Source organism: Sprattus sprattus, assembly GCF_963457725.1.
Source record: "Sprattus sprattus genome assembly, chromosome: 21".
NCBI classification, from domain to species: domain Eukaryota; kingdom Metazoa; phylum Chordata; class Actinopteri; order Clupeiformes; family Clupeidae; genus Sprattus; species Sprattus sprattus.
This window is the reverse complement of record NC_137919.1, coordinates 17,704,456-17,727,042: the sequence shown is the minus strand read 5'-3', so window position 1 is coordinate 17,727,042 and position 22,587 is coordinate 17,704,456. Positions and strand designations below refer to the sequence as shown.

Sequence of the window (22,587 nt, the reverse complement as noted above, 5' to 3'; positions counted from 1 at the left end):
CCCTTTCTGCCATTTTTACACTACACACACTATGCTGATCTGCACTACACATACAATTGGCTAATCTGCACTACACATACACTATGCTGATCTGATTTGCCCTACACACACACTATGCTGATCTGCACTACATTGTGCTTTACTTTTTCTGCTCCCCACTTTCTTACGTACTTAGTAAGTACTTGATTTAATCATTTAATTCATAATCTTTTGAATTTAATCTTTAAATCATTGTGGTCTCCCCTTCTTTGTTTTTTCCAGTGTGCAATTTTGTGTGAGTGTGTGTGTGTGCACGCGCTTGTTTGTAAGTCTCTGTGTGTAAATGTGTGTGTATGTGTGTGTGTCTGTGTGTTTGTGCACACGCGTTTGAGTTTGAGTGTAAACTGTGCATATATGTGTTTGTAAGTGTTTTTGTGCAAGTAAGTGTATCTGTTAGTGTGTGTGTGTGTGAGTGTGTGTGTCAGTGAGTAGTGTAAGTGTGTTTTAAGTAACGATGGAAAAGGAGAGTGATAAGAAGTTTACTTCTTAATTCATATTATCCCTGTACATGTAAAGATCATGACAGTTCACTATCACCATCAAATGCACGTATATCAACTCAGTATTTGGTCTTGTGATACTCACTCTAGTACCTCCAGTTTACAGGTTGGATCCTCCAGAAGAGAAGAAAGATGCTTCACTCCTGAGTCTCCTGCTTTACTCCCTTCCAGCCACAGCTCTCTCATGTGTGAGGGGTTTGATCTCAGTGCTGATGCAAGAGAACTGAAGCTCTCTTCTGTAATACTGCAGTGTGCCAGGCTGTAGAGAGAAAGAAGGAAAGACTCCATTAGATCAGCTGAGGGACACATATGAGGACAAAAAGGGAAGCAGTTATTACCACATGTGTTCTGTGCATGCTGTGACTTGCATGTGACATGTATACATCAAAATAAACCACATCTACATTTCTGAAGGGGAACGTATAAATGTACAAAGTACAGTATGTGAGTATAATACAGTTAATTCTTTTGGGTTTCAAAATTATGTGAAATGGGTGTTTGTCTCTATAGTATATCTGTGTGTGTGTGTCTGTGTGTGTGTGTGTAAGTGAGTGTGTGTGTAAGTGAGTGTGTGTGTAACGATGGGAAAGGAGAGTGATAAGAACTTTACTGCTGAATTTATATTATCCCTTTACATGTGAAGAGGATGAGAGTTCACTATCACTATCAAATTCACTGATTTATTTGGTCTTGTGATACTCACCTTAATATCTTCAGTTTACAGTTGGGATCCTTCAGAAGAGAAGAAAGATGCTTCACTCCTGAGTCTCCTGCTTTATTCCCACTAAGCCGCAGCCCTCTCATGTGTGAGGGGTTTGATATCAGTGCTGATGCAAGAGAACTGAAGCTCTCTTCTGTAATACTGCAGTGTGCCAGGCTGTAGAGAGAAAGAAGGAAAGACTCCATTAGATCAGCTGAGGGACACATATGAGGACAAAAAGGGAAGCAGTTATTACCACATGTGTTCTGTGCATGCTGTGACTTGCATGTGACATGTATACATCAAAATAAACCACATCTACATTTCTGAAGGGGAACGTATAAATGTACAAAGTACAGTATGTGAGTATAATACAGTTAATTCTTTTGGGTTTCAAAATTATGTGAAATGGGTGTTTGTCTCTATAGTATATCTGTGTGTGTGTGTCTGTGTGTGTGTGTGTAAGTGAGTGTGTGTGTAAGTGAGTGTGTGTGTAACGATGGGAAAGGAGAGTGATAAGAACTTTACTGCTGAATTTATATTATCCCTTTACATGTGAAGAGGATGAGAGTTCACTATCACTATCAAATTCACTGATTTATTTGGTCTTGTGATACTCACCTTAATATCTTCAGTTTACAGTTGGGATCCTTCAGAAGAGAAGAAAGATGCTTCACTCCTGAGTCTCCTGCTTTATTCCCACTAAGCCGCAGCCCTCTCATGTGTGAGGGGTTTGATATCAGTGCTGATGCTAAAGATCTGAAGCCCTCTCCTGTAATACTGCAGTTCATCAGGCTGTAGAGAGAAAGAATGAAATACTCTATTAGATCAGCTGAGGGACACACATGAGGACAAAGAGGGAAGCAGTTATTACTTCATGTGTTCTGTGCATGCTGGACATGTAAATCATCAAAATAAACCACATCCATATTTCTGAAAGGGGAGTGTTTAAATGTAGAGTACAGTATGTGTGTGTATTACAGTTAATGCTTTTGGGTTTCAAAATTATGTGAAATGTGTGTGTTTCTATATCACATGTTGCATGTCTTGTGTGTGTGTGTATATATTTGTAAGTATGTGAGTGTGTCACGCCCGGCTCTGTCATTAAGGGTCAGCCTCACTCAAACCCTAGTCATAGTAAGCCTTTAAGCTGTCCCTCTCCCTCCGGTCTGCAGGGGGAGCTGTCTGGTTTGGCCAATTTGGCCAATTCCTGATGTTGAGCTCACTCTATTCTCTGCTTGCTCTGGTCCTGCAGCTACTGGGAACTTTTCTTCCTCAGCTCCCTTTCTGCAATTTTTACACTACACATACACTATGCTGATCTGCACTACACGTACACTATGCTGATCTGCACTACACATACACTATGCTGATCTGCACCACACACACACTATGATGATCTGATCTGCACTACACATACACTATGCTGATCTGATCTGCCCTACACGTACACTATGCTGATCTGCACTACACATACACTATGCTGATCTGCACTACACACACACTATGCTGATCTGCACTACACACACACTATGCTGATCTGATCTGCACTACACTATGCTGATCTACACTTCACACACACTATGCTGATCTGCACTACACACACGCTATGCTGATCTGCACTACACACACTATGCTGATCTGAACTGCACTACACACACACTATGCTGATCTGAACTATACACACACTATGCTGTTCTGCACTGCACATACACTATGCTGATCTACACATACACTATGCTGATCTGATCTGCACTACACATACACTTTGCTGATCTGCACTACACATACACTTTGCTGATCTGCATTAAGCACACACACTTTGCTGATATGCACTACACACACACTATGCTGATCTGCACTACACAGACAGTACAGTATGCTGATCTACACTACACATACACTATACTGATCTGAACTTTACTGCTGAATCATTATTATGCATTTGCATGTGAAAAGGATGAGAGTTCACTATCACTATCAAATTCACTGGTTTCAACTCAGTATCAGGTCTTGTAATACTCACTCTAGTATCTCCAGTTGACATGTTGGATCCTCCAGAAAAGAAGAAAGATCCTTCACTCCTGGGTCTCCTGCTTTATTTCCACTCAGCCGCAGCTCTCTCATGTGTGAGGGGTTTGATCTCAGTGCTGATGCTAAAAATCTGAAGCCATCTTCTGTAATAATGCATTCTGCAAGGCTGTAGAGAGAAAATTATTTTTTTAATGTATTTCTTTTAGACAAAAAAAGTTTGTATGATTGTTTGTATGTATTTCTGTGTGTGTGTGTGTGTAAATTGGTGTTTTAGTGTGTCTGTTCGGGTGTTTTAGTGTGAGACGGTGCACCCGTGTGTGTGGAATGTGTGTGTGTGTGTGTGTGTGTGTATATTTGTAAGTATGTGAGTGTGTCACACCTGGCTTTACTGTTAAGGGTCTGCCTCACTCAAACCCTTGTCATAGTAAGACTTTGAGCTGTCCCTCTCCCTCTGGTCTGCAGGGGGAGCTGTCTGGCCTGTTCAATGTGGCTAGATGGCAGCTGATGGAATTACCATTGATTCTTATATTTATAAGAGCATTGCAAGCATGCAAGCTCTCCCGTGTGTGTGTGTTTGCCATGTGCTCACCCATGGTGAGACCTTCAGACTTGGCCTACACAAAATAGGCCTTGGCACCTTTCCAGACATCCTCTCCAGCCAGGGTGATTTAATAAACACCACCTATTTTACATGTTGCCTTGGTGCCTTTGTGTGTGGACCTTCCGGAAGCTTCCGTGGGGGTAACTTCCCCTCCCCTCCCACTCACAAGCCCCTGTCCCACCTCTCAACTGAAACACACCCCCATTGATCTGTGACCTCCCATAGCTGACCTTATAAAAAGTCTTACTGTACATTGATATCCAATCAGTTATATGGAACTGATTCCTTATAGGTGTACGTGGAAATAAACCTCCAGAACCTTTGATTCACCTCGTGGTACCTTAATCTTTGTCTAAAAGTTTAGCGTTAGCCATTCTGCTGTCACAGCCGATTGGCGGGACACTTAAAAACAGTTCCTGATGGCAAGATCACTCTCTTCTCTGCTTGCTCTGGTCCTGCAGCTACTGGGGCTGGCTGCAGCACATTTCTTCCTCAGCTCCCTTTCTGCCAATTTTACTTCACTCTGAATCATTATTAACCATTTGCATGTGAAGAGGATGACACTTCACTATCACTATCAAATTCACTAAAATAATCATCATCACATGTTAGTAAGTCTGTGTGTGTGTGTGTGTGTGTGTGTGTGTGTATTTGTGTGTGTCTGTGTCTGTGTAAGTGAGTTTGTGTTTAGTACCGATGGAAAAAGAGAGTGATAAAAAGTGTTTACAGCTGAATCATTATTATCCCTTTACATGTGAAGGGGATGAGAGTTCACTATCACCATCAAATGAATTGATATCAACTCATTTGGTCTTGTGATACTCACTCTAGTATCTCCAGTTTACAGGTTGGATCCTCCAGAAGAGAAGAAAGATGCTTCACTCCTGAGTCTCCTGCTTTATTCCCATTTAGCCACAGCTCTCTGATGTGTGAGGGGTTTGATCTCAGTGCTGATGCAAGAGAACTGAAGCCCTTTTCTGTAATACTGCAGTCTCCAAGGCTGTGGAGAGAAAATCATTTGTTTAATCTATTTCCTTTAGACAACAAAAACTGCGTATTTGTAAGTGTGTATGTATGTTTGTTGTAGGTATTTATTTGTGTGTGTGTGTGTGTGTGTGTGTGTGTAAAGTGGTGTTTTAGTTTGTGTCTGTGTGTGGATGTTTTAGTGTGTCTGTGTGGGTGAGTTTGTAAGTAAGCGTGTGTGTGTTTGTATGTTAGCGCATGTGTGCATGTGTGTTAGCGTGTGTGTGAGTGTATTTGTGTGAGTTTGTGCATTTGTGCAAGTTTTTGTGTCAGTGTGAGTTTGTGTGTGTGAGTTGGTGTATGTGTTTATAAGTGTGTGTCTGTGTGTGCTCGCTTGTTTGTTAGCCTTTCAGTTGAGTAGGTTGGTACTATAGGGTTGTGTATGAATGTTTATTTTCTGTTTGTGATTTACTTTCAAAACCACACAAACATACACCCACTTACAACTCAATTAATTCATTGTTGTTTACAAGTATTTAATAGAAAGAGTTCAGATTCAACTGGATATCCAAGTCTCCCTGTTTTCTTCCTTCTAATCGGATGACCCTCAGCGATTGCACCTTTCCCCTGTCATGACCCAGCCTGGTCTGCCCCGCCCCCTGCTATCAGTGCTCTTCCACAGCTGGGGAGCAGAATCTGCACAGGTGACCACAGGTGTGTCGAATGAAGGCTTGATGAGCTCCACAATAAGAAGGCCTTGGCGCAGAGTGCAAGAGGCTCCCTCTCCTCGACACGTTGTTTAAGTTTGTTTGTTGGAGATACTGTATGTCCACCCATTAGACACCCACTTGCACTACACTTTTATTTCTGACAATTATACTGACCAATTATACTCACTTTTCTAGTATACTTTAATAAAATCCGTTTGATTACTATAACCTTGCGCGTGGAACTCCCGTTCATGTTCATGCAGAGAAGTGCATGTAACACCCCAACCCCTCTATAACATGCTACTTTAACCTTTCAGAACGTAGTTTTTTTTTTTACCAACCTACCGCAGTGGGTGAGTTTTTTTTCTGGCTGATTCACGAATGTTCTACAGAATGTTCTACGGCAACATTCTACAGTCATTGTTAAGGCTTCAAGGAAATTATTATGCAGAGTTTTCCTGATCTGATATGCTATCTAGACGTTTTTATCAGGAGTCTAGGCTATTCATTAAAAATATTTAACAAATATCAGACTACTCAACAAGTGCTTCTTTGTCAACCGTGTGACATCATCATAACACCATAGGCCGACAGGTACCTGAACGTTTTTAGTGATGATAACGTCGTGGCAGTAGTTACCAGCCGGCCTCACGTGAATCGATGTCAAAACCGTTTGTAGGTCAATAGAGCTAGTTAGCGGAATATGAGGTGATGTTATGTGATATGATGTGTAAATGCAATGCAATGGCGTGAATGCAAAACAATACAAATGTGAATACAATCGATGTCGAACTGTATGCCAATAGAGCTAGCTAGGTGTGAAAATAACTTGGAAATATACTCCAGAAAGTGAACGTCTTATTCAGTCGATTCAACAACAATAGCCAATTATTTTTTTGGCGCAAATCCAGAGCTAGTCAGATGAGGCAATCGAGAAGTTGAGGTGAAATTACCTTATTTTGTGCACAGATACCACATATCAGTGTATAATTGCGAAGTTAATGTAGTCAATATCAAAAAAGAAGGCAGTTTAGTGTAGATTTTGGGAACATGATACATGTCGAACAGTGATTTTGAGTAAAAGTTAGGCTAAATGACAAAAAGTGTGTACAACTCTATAGCAAACTATTTGAATATTTCAAGAAACCAGAAACATTTATTTTTAAAAGAGGCCAATTACTTTTATGTGCTCATGGACACACACACACACAAACAAACACAAGCACACACGGACACACATTCACTTATGAACAGGTTTTCATTTGATGACTGTGTTGAGACATCAACTTATCTATGCTTAGCGATGAACAGTATTTGTACCCTAGGTTTATGTATGTATGTGTCTTTACATTTTGGCCATGACACTAACAGACTGGTATTTCTGTGTGTTTCAGCTGGTGAAGATGTCCCGAATTGTATCATCAGTGAGCTGTTGCCTCCTTTCAACATTTCTTGTCATGTTTATTTAGTTTTGTGAGTTTACATTTATGCTACTTGTTTTTCTGTAATAAATGAATGAATGCGATGCAGGTATCGGTGTTTCGTTAATTTTTTCAAACTGTTGCATGTTGTGGATGCGCTGATAGTGCGCAAATATGATTTGTCAGTGACAAGTGATTGTAATATGAAAAGGTGTCTGTGCAGTTTGTGTGCATCAATGATGAGACTACAATTATGCGTATCCTGAGGAGCGTATGCCTCTAAGCTAGTCAGCTCGTGAAGCATTTCATGTACGGTATATTCCCGCTGCGATGCTGGTTTTCATATCGAGCTGTCGTTGGAATTGATGTTTGGCTGAACATTGAGTAATCTACCATACATGTTATTTTCAGTTATGTATATTTAATTTACCATTATTTCCCTACGGGGATTAATACAAGTTTCATGGAAAAAAAAAACACTTGTTGTGCTTGTCTTGTACCGGAGATCATGTCTTCCCTATACTTGCAAACGTTGTAACTTTGTCATGTACAATTGGACGTGGACAACACAAATATAGAAAATCTACATATAGTAAACAAAATGATACTGACAAGACCATTTTAAGAGGCATAATGGATGAAGATGGCTGAATGTACAATGTTAGCTCACATTAGCGAAGTTAGTAACCCACACACAGGCTTCTTGTTACGTGGCTTTTGGAACGCTCCTGTCGCCTCATTCTGTCACACCCGTGTGTCGGTACATTTTTGCGGAAAATTGGCTGCTGTCACACCGGTGTGACGCTACGTTCTGAAAGGTTAACTATTCAAAGTCTTTCGATGAGAGGATGCTGTCTCTAATGTTGCCATTTCATCTGAATATCTCTTTGGTAGGACACTATGATGGCTGTTCATTACTACACTTGATTTATGTGTGACAAGAGAATGTCCTTTAATTTCAAATGTTCTAATAGCTGGTTTGTTGTTTTTTCCTTTTCTTTTGTCTTTGGTGCCAGAACTGAACACAGTGGTGCTCCTTTTCACCTCTGGCTCATCCTGAGTGAGTGAGAGGGGTTTGAAGCCATTCCTCTTCTGTCCTCCACAGAAACTTTAGTCCCTGGATCCATGCTTTGCACTTGATCAATGTGCTTGCACTCACACCTCTTGATGCCTTGTCAGCTGGATTCAGTTTGGTTCCAATGTACCTCCATTTAGATTCATCTGTGATGTCCCTTATGAGAGAGAATCTATTTGCCACAAAAGTCTAAAATCTTGTTTGCTCATTTGCTATTTATATACAGACTGTCCTAGAGGTTGACTGACTCAGCTTTAACAACTTCTCAGCATTTTGTCCACTTTAACAGCCAGTACTGCAGCTGCCAGTTCTATGCCAGGGATGGTCATCTGTTTTAATGGAGTCACTCTTGCCTTACCGAGCATGAAGGACACATGCACCATATGATTGGCGGCAGTCATTCTAAGGTAACTAATGGTACCCTATCCACGATCACTGGCATCAGAAAAGTCTGAGTGGTCCAAATGGTTTCACACACTGTGCCACTTGGAAGTTCTCCAACGAATCAAGATCATCCATGCATCTTCTCCACTCGTAATATGCAGCTTAAGGTATTCTGCTGTCCCAGTCATGCTTACTCCTGCAGAGTTTCTGAAGAAGAAACTATGCAGGTAGAGTGGGAGGGCACAAGAAACCAAGTGGGTCATAAATTGAACTCACTATCAATTAGGGATGCATACCTAAACCCACGTTCAGGTTCAGGTCCGAATTCGAATCCAGAGGTTTAGGTTCAGGTCCGGACCTAATAAATCCGGACCCGAACCCATGGCATATTTGAATATATGAACTGTTTAAAGTATACTATTAATATAAATACATACAAAACATTTGGCTTCAAACTACAGCTTTTTTTTTTTTTTACTTCAAACTATGAACATTATATTAACTGTAAACAACAGTTTATAGTCTACTTAAATCAATATAAATAAGTACAAAAAACACACACACACACACTCTGCACACACTACAGCTTCAAACTTATTTTGCAAAAATATGAGCATATTTGCCTTTGGAGTCAAAAATGTATTATTTTGTTTGTATTGTATTATTTATTTTAATGAAATTTCACCATCTCTGATTTGTTTATATCGATTTTTTCTATCTGTTTATAGTTAATCTTTTTACTTGAACACACTGAGTACGAGAAAATGTGCACTGCCCCTTTAAGAGACTATTATACGTTTTGCTGTGATCTCCGTTTATTTGTCAGTCTGAGGTTGCTGATTTGCTGTTGACCTTCTCTCCTCTTTACACGCAATTGTTGTGTTGCATTTGCTGCACGTCGCGATGTTTGAATCTTTTTGTGCAAAATACAGCCACACTTTTGACCGTTTACCTTTCGGTATTTTCTCTGTTAAAAGGTTTATGGCTAGCTCTGTTTGTTCTTGTTCTGTGACATGCTGCCTGCTCTTCATTGTCATACGACTGTTGCTATGAAAACACCAATGAGCGACACAGGACAACGTTTATAGTGGGAGCTAGGGCAGCTGTAAATGTGCCCCACGAAATCTGCCTGGCAAAAAAATACAAAATAATTCATACAAATCATACTTACACCACTAACGTTACTGCTAGTTAGCTATCGCTAGTTTTCTACTGTTTTGGAAGCAGCCCCTGTGTTTCATGTTGCAGCCTGAAATAATTCATGTTTATAAGACAACATCCCCGCAAACAGGGAACGTCCCCAGGACGTTAACAGGACATTCGCAAGGTCCCCAATCGTCCCCAATTGGTCCCCGCCACAACGTTCGCTAGAGGACGTTACCAGAACGTTTTTGACGTTCGTAGCAAGTCTACGTTTGGTCCTTCTGTGACGTTCGCATGAGTCTTAAATCGGACTTTTAGAGAACCTTATAATTTGGTCTGTCAGCACACCTCCCCAGGACGTCATTTAAAAACGTCCCCGTAACCTTTACCTGCAGGTCCTCTGCGTGACGTTCGCATCAGCCTTAAAACGGACTAATTTGGTCACTCAGCACACGTACCCAGGACGTCATTTAAAAACGTCCCCGTAACCTTTACCTGCAGGTCCTCTGCGTGACGTTCGCATGAGCCTTAAAACGGACTATTAAGGAACGTTATAATTTGGTCACTCAGCACACGTCCCCAGGACGTCATTTAAAAACGTCCCCATAACCTTTACCTGCAGGTCCTCTGCGCGACGTTCGCATGAGCCTTAAAACGGACTATTAAGGAACGTTATAATTTGGTCACTCAGCATAAGTCCCCAGGAAGTCCTTTAAAAACGCCTGTGGTCCTCTGCGGGACATTTGCATTTGGTCCTTCCAAAACGTCCCCTTGACGTCCTCTGATGGTCCTCTCTGAACCAGAAAAATGTTTTTCATTTGACCGACATTTTAATGAAAAGCCGGCCAAATATCTAACCTATTTCTGCTTCTAAATTAGCCTATTGAAGAAAACTGACCGCCTGCATAGCTTAAATAATAACATAATCAGGTAGTTTAGAATGCAACATGTTTATTTTCCTAAGTTTACAATGGGAAACAAAAACATTTATGTCTGATGCGCGTCAATAAGTGGCCTTTAAGCGCAACCTGCTGTGGCGTTAAAATGAGCGCCGCAACATGGTCATTGCTCTGTTCAATGAGTCAGGTATTCAGTGTTTGGAAAGTTCACTTTCTACATGAACTTGCTCAGTTCATTGTTCATAATTCAAAATTTTGAACTAAGTTCAAAGCTCCAATTTTCAATATGTTGCGAGTGCTATAATTTTTCAAAATCTCTGTCTGCAATACCGCTCGCGGCTCTTCAGTTCAGTTGGCCTCTGAAAAAAAGCTTTTAAGGCTAGTCTGCTTGGCCATGTTGGATCCTTCTCACTCAGTTCGCTCCTCGTTTGAAACCCTCCTCGTTTGAGGGTTTGCGCTTTATTTAAAATGCAGCATATGCGTGTTGTTAAATAACTTTCTAACGGCAGATTAGGCTGTTCCTTTAAAACATAATAAGGGCAGTGCACGTTTGCTTTATAGGCCTAAATATTAGAATTGTTGTCAAATCCAGATTCTGCTTGCGAGACGGGATTTTTAAAGAAATTCCAATCAGACAATTTGACCGGTGAGCTCTTCGTTCTGTTGCAGCATCTTTGAAGGCCTATGGAAAGCTCAATATGTTAAAGCTAGACACTTGGTCACCTTCCTATGTATGCATTGTATTGGAATCATGCAGACATTACATTTATAACACAGATCAGTAAAGAAGCATTCATATTTATTTTATTTCATCATTCTTAGTTTGGCTAGTTATTCTGCCTCCCTGCCCGCACGTCCGTGATGTGCCATGGATGTTAATTTAAAAAGTAATCATTACGGAAAACCCTCAATGCGTAGTGACTGAGATTGCTACAATATGCTTTTCCTCAAACCCTCGGAAAAAAAGACTAAGTTTGTTGGCTGTCTCACACTGTGATAAACCTGTTAAAGTGACACAATCGTAATCAGACAGTGTTAGGACAGTAGGTAGCGATCTCGTTTAGTAATAGGAAGGTTTACGGTTCAATTCCCATGCCCGTAATCGTGTGTGTCTGTGTATGTGTCTATGCATATCATATGAAATGTGTAAAATAAATGAACTTGTGTGTGTGTGCGCCCTGTAAGCAAAATGACGGCTCCGCGATCTATTATTATTTTATTTTCTTCATTTAGCTCAGCAAAAACGGTCGTGCCTGTTACGTCCGCGGTGCATCCTTGAATAACGTACCCAGGACGTCTAAAACACGTTTCCCAGATGTCACCACAATGCCCTCAGGACGTTCTTGCAACTTCCTGCAGAACGTCCCCAGGACCTATAGAAACACGTTCCCCAGACGTAACCACAATGCCCTCGGGAGGTGCTTGCAACGTCCTGCATAACGTCCCCATGACCTATAGAAAACGCTTCCCAGTTGTCACCGCAACGTCCTCGGGACGGTCTTGGAACGTCGTGCAAAACGTCCTAAAGTTGTCACGGGAACCATACACATTTACGTTTTTAGAACGTTCAGAGAGACCATTACAGGACGTCTAGGGGACGTCATTTTGCTTACAGGGATTTTACATAAGTTTTCAAGATTTAGCTGCATGATTTGTTGCTGTTATTAATTTAAATCGGCTCAGGCACCGAAATCTGCGTGACATTTCGGTCCGGGTGCGTAACGGTATAGGAATGTCTTTTTCCACCGCGAATTTCAAGGTGGTCTAGAACGAAAATATAGTAGGATATAGTATGTGAGTGCTAGATTTTTTAAAAGTCCAGTACCGAATCACTGGGGTTTCGGTTTTTCTGGACTTGAACCTAAACGTTTTTACAAGTCCAGAACCGGTCCAGCGTACTGGTACGCATCCCTACTATCAATAGCATGTTCCTGAATGGATGAGTGTTGAGTTATCTTTCACAATAATGTTGAACTGAAACGTGTCATCCTCTACACTCCATAACAATCCAAGTGTTCTCTCTTCTAGTAATTTGTCTCTATATAGATCCATTTCCCTTATGGGCTCTGTCCTCCTTCGGAATGTGTGCCTTGATCAGATCATCCATTTGGTCAGGCAGAATCCTCCCTTTTGACACAGAGATGTAAGCTCCTTGACCAGCTCTACTGCTTCCTGTTCAGATGAGAGGGACTTCAAGCAGTCATCAACATTTAAATTGTTCTAAATAGTTCTTATTACCTTGGGATGGAATGTGCTCTTGTTGTCTCTAGCTGTCTATCTTAGTGCAACGTTTGCACAACTTGGAGATGACACTGCTCCAAAAATGTGCACCAACATATGATGCTCAACTGGAGGCTTACCAACTTCACCATTAGGCCACCAAAAAGTCCACATTGGATATGGCACTCTTACTTGATGAAACATTGCTTGAATATTTGTCATCACTGCGACAAGCTACTGCTAAATTAGGCTAGTTTGCATTTGGGATCCTCCAAAAGAGAAGCGTGCAGCTAATGTTTGTTAATTAAAGAGAATGAAACAGCATCCACTAACCTCAGTTTCTGCAGTGTGCAGTGGGAATCCTCCAGTAAAGCACACAGCTGAGTCAGTACAAATGCTTCTGGTATGAGTTTCCTCAGATCCATCTCAGTCATGAGTAAGAGGTTTGAACCCACAGCGGAAGCCAAAGCAGCACAGGCTTCCTCAGCAGCACACCCTTTCAGGAGCCTGTACAAATAGAGACAATAAACATATCTGTTGTAGACACAAAACATCATCACTAGTGGTTAAATTAAATAACATTACAACTCCTACCAAGGCAGTCTCTTACAAAAATTAAAAAAGAAAACTTAGTCACACACTGTATGTGTTTTTCTCATGGGAAAGGAAGCACTGCTACCCACTAGTATAGTCTATTGATTCAATATGCCTGCTTGGCCTGGTGCAACAGCTTTAAATCTTACAGGCTCAGTTTTCATTTCTGTTTTTATTTCTGAGCTCATTCTGTCACTTTCAATATAATGTTCATCTATGGTCATTAGTGATGTCCCTAAATCAACAGCTTAAAATATGAGGTGTGGCTATTAAATAAAGAGACTAATGGTTTAAGTAAGTTGAATTAAAGAAGATGTATTCTTATATACTCGTAATTACAGTCTCATATTTTTTATTTTTTATTTAACAGCTTTGTAATATTCTTGGTCTTGATATACATTTACCTGACATTGTTCAGTTTACACTGTGGCTCATCCTTTAGGTCTAATAGCAGCTTCACTCCTAATTTCCCTGGATTGTTTCCTCTGAGATCCAGCTCTCTAAGATGATTGGGATTTAACCTCAAGGCTGAAGCCAGACTAGCATAGCCCTCCTCTGTGATACTGCAGTCTGAGAGTCTACAGTGATAATGTAGTCATAATTAAGTAAAGGCAAACACCACAAGACATTTCTAATACATTTAAAGTTAGAACATTTTAAAAGTTAAAAAGTAAAAAAAAAAAAAAAGCACAACAGGACACGTCAGTGTGTTTAAAATGAGGCCATTTCTGTAGCCAAATTGAAGCGATCAGCAGTTTACTACGTGAAGTACACACATTGGATGACAGAGCATTTGAAAGGTTGAAGGGTGATATTACTGCAGTCCAGTTCAAAAAGCATGGTGCTTTGGTGAAGGTCCCATTGGTAACTAACCGAATAATTATTTTTAACATTTACTCAAAAACAAAAGAGTTTCTATGAAACAGTTCGTGATCTTGTGGTTATCTGATACTCTAAGCATTGCATTTTCATCTGAGCGCTTGTCCAAAAATATACTTGAAATAACTTTCGTATGACCTTGTGCCGTTCTTTCAGTGAGCTGTTAGCATGGAAAGGAAAAATCTTTATGTCCATTTATGTCTGAAACTAAACATGATTTGGAAAACTGTGTAATTACATTATAAGTATGTGTGCCTGTGTGTGTGTGCGTATCATGGTCATCATTTTAGGAGTCTAACTATCAATATAAATATGATACTCTTGACATCTTATTTCCATCTGAGCCTTTGTTTCAAAATGTGTTTGATTTTACTTTCATAAACTGAGACAACTTCTGCAGTTCGTTCAGTGAGCTTTTATATTGAAAGGGATGATCTTCAAGTCTATGTGTCTGAAACTTTACATGAAAATTTGAAGAAGTGTAAGAAAACCATTATCTGTCTGTAACAATGTGGATATTTGATCAAGAGATGCTAATGTAAAAATTATCTCAGAGAACTAATTCCTAGGGAATACTGAAGACTCAAAAGGTTTTACCTGAGTGTCTCGAGTGCACAGTTTGGGTTCTCCAGTCCACTACAGAGTTCTTTGACCCCAATATCTCCAATACTGTTGTCACTGAGATCCACATGTTTCAGTTTTGAAGATGCTTTGCTGAGGATACATGCCAGTGCTGTACAGCTCCTTTCAGTGAGCCCACAGCTATTGAGCCTTAAGGGGAAATCAGCCACCAGTGACTATAAGCTCAATGAAAAGGACACTGCTGCTGTCTGTATATAAGTGTTGTGCTTCTAAACCAATTCAAAAATCAGGCTAAATGTTTCTCCACATATTACACTCAAAAAAAGGGACACTCAGGAGTTGTGAGTGAAAACATTTGGGAGACTTTCACAGAAAACGTGATAAAAGTGCAACAAATGCTGATTTAATTAAAACTTAGTCACATTATACCCTATGCAAATAGTGAGATAATCCATCCCATCTAGTCAACCACATGTTTATTTGCATTTGAAGATTTTATATGAATTTCAGTTGTTTCTAGTCAGGGTTAGTTATTTGAATGGTCAAAATGTGCATTAAAAAGTTGGATAGAAATACAGCTAGAGTCATAAACCCCTCTCATCTTGAGAATACATACTGCCACCATACTTACTGAGCCTTTTGAGATTCCTCCACTACCGGCTGCAGCCTTAGGACACATTCTTCAGATCTGATGAACTTCTTCAAGTCAAACACATCTAGCTTCTGTTCTGATGTCAGAAGCACAAACACTAGAGCTGACCACTGGGCAGGTGAGAGTTTAGCTCCAGAAAGTGTCCCAGCACCCAGCAACCTCTGGACGTCTTCCACTAAGGAGTGATCATTGAGTTCATTCAGACAGTGAAAGAGATTGATGACCCTTTCTGATGAAGGAACCTCCCTGATCTTTGCCTTAATGAAACTGATTGTTTCTTCATTGCCCATCTGAATTTGTCTTCGCTGTAGTAGGCCATGCAGGAGAGTCTGGTTAGACTCCAGAGAGAGGCCAAAAAGGAATCGGATGAATAGGTCAAAGCGTCTATCTTCATGCTCCAAAGCTTTGTCCACTGCACTCTTGTGTATGACGATCATGGATCCTGATGAATTTGTCATTGAAGGAGCCGAATTCAATATCCTTTCCCAATGAATACATTTTTCAGGAGCTTGGTGTCTGGATATTATGTCTTTCCCTTCAACTGCCATCTTCAAAAACACATACAAAGCTGCAAGATACTCCTGGACACTTAAATGCACGAAGCAGAACACCTTTCCTTGATAAATCCCTGATTCTTCTCGAAAGATCTGTGAGCAGATGCCAGAGCATACTGCTGCCTCTCTGACATCAATGCCAGACTCTTTTAGGTCTTCTTCATAGAAAATCAGATTCCCCTTCTCTAACTGTTCATAAGCCAACTTCCCAAGACCAAGGATAACTTCCTGGTTCCACTGTGGATCAAGGTCATGCACATTTTCGAACTTGCTGCTCCTCTGTTTGGTCTGGAAAATGAGGAAATAGGTATACATCTCTGTCAGAGTCTTTGGAATCGGTCCACCTCCTGAAGAGTGAAGAATCACCGCAAGAACAGAAGCAGCAATCCATTAGAACACTGGTATTTGGCACATAATGTGTAGGCTTCTTGATGATTTGATGTGAGAGATGACATTGTTGGCAAGATTCTGATCACTGAGCTTCTTCCGGAAGTACTCCTCCTTCTCTGGGTCATTGAACCCTTGTACCTCTGTGACCCGGTCAACACACTCAGGTGGAATTTGATTGGCTGCTGCTGGTCGAGAGGTTATCCAAAGTAAAGCAGAGGGGAGAAGATTACCCTTGATGACATTTGTCAGGAGTACGTCCAATGAGGTGACCTTTGACACATCAGTCAAACTTTAATTTTTCTGAAAGTCTAGTTGGAGTCGACATTCATCCAGACCATCAAAGATGAACAACACTTTGTCCTTCCCTTGGCTGGGAAAAGTTGACTGCTTTATTTCTGTGAAAAAGTGGTGGAGGAGATCCATCAAAGAAAGCTGGTCTGTTTTCATGAAGTTGAGCTCCCTAAAAAGCAGTGGGAATATGAAGTGGATATCCTGGTTTTCTTTTTCCTCTGCCCAGTCCAGGATGAACTTCTGAACTGACACAGTTTTACCAATGCCAGCAACTCCTTTTGTGACAACACTTCTGATTGGTTTGACCTGGTCAGGTAAGGGTTTAAAGATATCACTGCATTTGATTGATATCTCCTGTCCAGCTGGTCTCTTGGATCTTGACTCAATCTGTCTAACTTCATGCTCTTCATTTACTTTTCCACTTCCTCCCTCTGTGATGTAGACCTCTGTGTAGATCTGTTCTAGTAGAGCAGAGCCTCCTTGCTTGGGTATACCCTCAAAAACACTCTGGTACTTCTTCTTGAGATTTCTTTTCAGCTTGGTCTGATAAACAACCAGCTCACCTATGTAAGTAACACATAATCATGTTTTTTAAGCCACCAACAATGAGGTCAAAATAATTTGTATCTTTCTATTTTTTGATATAGTATATTGATGAAAATTAATTTGAAGATGTTTTACTTTGTTGCAGTTTGTCAGCGATATTACTCTGCTTCATATTCCTAAGGAAGTGCAGTGCCATCTTCAGAGCCCCTTCTCTGGCTTCACTCTCATCGTCCTCTTTACTCTCAACGTTCTCTTGGTAATCTGGACTCAGCATCTTCTTGAATCTCTTCAGCTCATTCTTCACAAAGGTGATGATCTTCTCCTCTAACACCTAAAGCACAAATATCTGGTAACGGTCTGCAGTGCATTGCAATACAGAGCCTCTCACTACTTACATCTACCTCAACCCTAAACCTTGTATATGTACTGGAAGCAAAAAGTAATGTTATATTACTTAATGATTCTCAGTATGACCGTCTACTACAGCTCAAGTATGTCTGTTTGTGTGTGTGTGTCCGTGCGTGCATGCCTGTGTGCTTGCGTTGCTGAGTTTCTGATGTTTTTATCCACCTCTGGATGTGTGCCTCCTCTGCCCCGCCCCACTTGACTCAACACACCTGCCTCAGTCATCGTGGATGACACCCAGCTCTATATTTCTGTATATCACAACACCCAACAACTACAGCTCTATTGATTGCTTGGTAAATTGCATTTCTGATATAAATGTATGGATGTCACAAAACTTTCTCCAGCTCAACCAAGATAAAACAGAGGTATTAGTCATTGGTGAAAGAAATGAAAGAGACAAACTATCTGCACATTTAAAAACACTAGCACTTAACACCAAGCACCAAGCCAGAAACCTAGGTGTCATATTAGACTCAGATCTCAATTTTGAAACCCACATCAAAAATATAATTAAAATATCTTTTTATCACTTAAGAAACATTGCTAAGGTGCAACCGTTTCTCGCTCAGGCTGACACCGAAAGACTGATGCACGCGTTTATCACAAGCAGGCTAGACTACTGTAACTCTCTTTTGTCTGGTCTACCAAAAAAAGCCATTAGTCAACTACAAACAATACAGAATGCAGCAGCGCGAGTCCTCACTAAAACAAGACGGAGAGCGCACATCACACCAGTATTAAAATCCCTGCACTGGTTACCTGTTAGTTCTAGAATAGATTTCAAGATTCTCCTACTAGTCTATAAATCACTCCATAGTCAAGCACCTGAATATATTACAGACATGCTCTCAAGGTACACACCCAGTAGAACCCTGAGGTCCTCCGGCACTGATCTCCTAATAGTACCAAAAGCCAGGACTAAGAGACATGGGAGAGCAGCTTTTAGCTTCTATGCCCCCAGCCTTTGGAATACTCTGCCAGAATACCTAAGAATGGCTGAAACGGTTGATACATTTAAACATACACTCAAGACATACCTCTTTGATCTGGCTTATCACTCATTGTAAAAATGTATTAATTTAACATATTTGAAACATTTATTTATTTACGAATCCGTGTCTCTTTACAAGTGTTTGTAACCCCCAATTAAGTACCGCTACATAAAATGTGTTTCCTGTTTGCCGAGTGGATGAATGTGCGGCCCCGGCAAACAGAACACAACAGAAAACAAAATGCCCTGTTGTCATGTGATGCCCTGTTGTCATGTGATGCTCTGTTGTCATGTGATGCCCTGTTGACATGTGATGCCCTGTTGACATGTGATGCCCTGTTGACATGCGTTATGTGATGCCCTGTTGTCATGTGATGCCCTGTTATCATGTAAAATGTATATATTTTACCTTCATGGAACGTTTACTTATTTATCTATCTATGCTCCTTACAAGTATTTGTAACCCCCCCCCCCCCCCCTTTATTTCCCTTCTTTCCTATTGTGAGGCGCATTGTGTTACCTTTGTGTATGAAATGCGCCGTACAAATAAAGTTTGATTTGATTTGATTTGATCGTCTCAATCTCCTGATTGCCTGATTACCTGCACCTGTAACTCCCTCCCCCAATATAGAAATATCTCACTCCCTTCACTCCCTTGGCCTTGTTAAAAGGATTAATCTCCATGAGCATCAAGTTCCTGACTCTACGTCTCCCATGATCATCCCAGGCCTAGTCTTGACGATTTCAGGTCTTTCAAAATCTCCAGTACTTTTCCAAGGTCCTCAGCCTAGTGTTCATGTGCCTTGATTTTTCCCCTTTGCTTGTTTCTTTTATTTCTTTTGCATATTCTTCTGAGTGTTGTGTTCCTTGGACATTATATTTCTGAGCATTGCCTTCTGAGCGTTCTCCCTTGTTGAGCTCTTGTGTTCGTCCCGTTTATTACCCTATTTCCCTTGTTACTGGCTGTTTCCACTCAACTCTATCATATTCCACCTCTGAGTTCTGACATCTGTGACACTCTCTTAATCTCCTGCTTATCATCAGTTTGCTCTGTTCTGTGAAGGGTGTTGCACACCTTGGGAAGATCTAACCTTTGGAAGATATATTCAGTAACCTGGCAATTTCTTAGACTTTAATTCCTCAGAACAACCCATACCACTTTATGTGAAGGGGTGGGCACAACACTGACTTGACACTGTTATAACCATAACATGACTCCCGTCATGAACATAAAGGAGTTTTTATGAATGTTTATGACTGTTGTCATTAAGTAACATTCGATCAACTATGTCATTTTTAATGGAAAGTTGACATTGTTTCGGATGTCATTGTTATGACAACTTGTATTAACCAACATAACTTGTCAAACATGCCATAACGGATCTAAGTGTCAAATTCATATATTACTAAAATTATAATGATAGTTATATTTATGGTATATGATTAGCTACATTATATTTAGGTTCAATCTTAGGATATTTGAATAGCAAAATGATTTTTTTTCTTCCAGAAATAAGAACATTTGTGAGTAATTCCACACTTCTGAGTGGTAATGTATATTACTAATTATGAACATATATTCCATAGCAGCACTGCATTAAATGTCTGTATCAAACCTGGAAGATGTATTTCAGATCCCCATGTTGACTCTGGGTGAACTGGTCACTGACACCATCTGTGTTACGTTCCTCCATTTTGCTTCTGGGGATGGAAATTCAAAGTGAAGAGTATTGTCTTTAACTAGGGAGCTAACCTTGAAACAACAAGTAAAGGCACAGTTGACCCTAATAAAAAACTAGCCAGCTTGCTAACTGCTGTACTTGTAACTGATGGCAACACTGTGCTGTAAAACATTGTTTCCAGCCTATATCAAACCTAGAGTGGCTTATGAAAACAAAACATGTGCTTTTTCCAAAACCATACCTCAAAAACTGCATCATGTGCATTTCATGAAGCATATGTATCTAGATGTTTTTTTCCCTTGCTCTAGGTTTTTCTTGGTCTGCACATGTTCTGTATGTTCTATGCTGCAATCACTTATTTCAGAAATCATTTTGTAAATTGATCTTTTAAAAGTACTTTTGAAACATAGTGGTGATGATGTAGAGAACTCAAACGCAGGTGAACACAATCAAGGCGGTGCAGAGGTGAGTGTTTTGGTAGGTCAAGAAGGTCAAGAAGAAAGGCCTGTTTTGGGCCAAGCATTCATGGAGGGGTCTTGGGATAAGAAATGCAGACAAGTCAAGGACAGGCGAAGCCTCCCAAAAAGTTATAAACAGGGTTTTGACACATTGAATATATTTGGCACCCACCATTCTCTTAAAATGTTTGGCAATAAGTGAGTGGAAATATCCTGAAATGCTGAGCACGGATAAAATGTATTGGTTTGAGAGAATATATTGATTGGTTCATGTTGGAGAAGTTTTAGGTGTACAAAAGACACTTTAAATTCACTATTTGTTGACATCATAACATACCCTACCTAGCATACCCTTGACATGAGTCTGTTTCATGGACTTACCTTGATCCATCTGTACCATCTTCATCTTTGAAGTTGAATGGGAGATCTTTTGACCGATCACTCTTCATGGACACACAAGTGGGCACAGGTGATGGAGGTCTCTCCGGACGTAAGTGTCTACACACAAAATAGATTATATGATTTACTAGAGAGGCATTACCACCCAAAATCTGACTGACTATTCTTAAAAGGGGAAGCTGGAAAAGGAGTGCAGGTATTTAAATGAAATACTTGACAAAATATTCATATTTTGATTTGGATATTCAAATTCAGCCATTGAAATGAACTGGCCACAATTTTAATGACGCTACTGTGCACACAATTCCATATGGACTGCAAGAACGTGGGAAATGTAGTTTTCTCCTCTCACTACTGTACACACACGTCCTACTGGAGAGCATGGGAAATGTAGTTTTCTCCTCTCACTGTTCAATTGGTTCAATTTGCATATGTTTTAGGCTTTTGATTGGAAATGCATAGTTGACTGAATATGCCATTCACAAAGTTAGTGCACCAACTTTTTGACAGAGCTGCTCTATGGACAACCAGTCAGATTGAATGAGTCTGCAAGATTTATTAAACTTCAGTTCATCGCATTTGGTCTTCTGACTCTTATTGAAGTATCAACTCTAAGATTTTCACCACAACAGACATTTCAAATTCACTATTTGTTGACTTCATAGCATACCCTTCCTAGCACACCCTTGACATGAGTCTGTTTCATGGACTTGCCTTGTTCCATCTGTACCGTCTTCATCTTCGAAGTTCAATGGGAGACCTTTTAACCGATCACTCTTCATGAACACACAAGTGGGCGCAGGTGATGGAGGTCTCTCCTGACGGACGTGTCTACACACAAAATAGCACCCAGGTTTACTACAGAGAGTGTGAAATGTAGTTTTCTCCTCTCACTACTGTACACACATGTCCTACAGGGGAGTGTAGTAAATGTAGTTTTCTCCTCTCACTACTGTACACACATGTCCTACAGGGGAGCGTGGTAAATGTAGTTTTCTCCTCTCACTACTGTACACACATGTCCTACAGGGGAGCGTGGTAAATGTAGTTTTCTCCTCTCTCTACTGTACACACATGTCCTACAGGGGAGCGTGGTAAATGTAGTTTTCTCCTCTCACTACTGTACACACAGGAAAGAGTGTGCCCCAAAATGAGTTCCTGCTCTGATGGTAGAATGAGGTGCCAACAGCTGTGAGGAATTTCATAGTTTTGAACAAGTAATTCACAAACTGGATAAGTGTTACGACCCTGGCGGGTCTAGGCCCCCCCCCTGTGATATTGCATGCCTGTTCTGTCTCTAAAGCAGCTATTTAGAAGCAGGTGTACAGCAGGTGATTGTGAACAGGTGACCCCATGATTGGCTGGGATACAAAAGCCCTGATCAGTCTGCAGTCAAGAAGAGCGTTGGATGAAAGAGTTGGATGATAGCTTTGGACTGGTTGTTGGATTGGGTTATCGTAGGATTTGGGCTA

General features: G+C 40.5%; 1 pseudogene across 1 annotated transcript; it reads right to left on the bottom strand.

Annotated features, from left to right (window-relative positions):
* Positions 1-620: 620 nt before the first annotated feature.
* LOC308382147 (protein NLRC3-like) lies at positions 621-21,854 on the bottom strand (annotated as a pseudogene). Its single transcript has 7 exons — positions 21,786-21,854; positions 21,098-21,159; positions 20,193-20,277; positions 17,313-17,508; positions 15,376-17,194; positions 14,760-14,933; positions 621-798 (listed from the first exon to the last, which is right to left on the bottom strand). The product of its transcript is annotated as a protein NLRC3-like (transcript).
* Between the last annotated feature and the right edge of the window lie 733 nt (positions 21,855-22,587).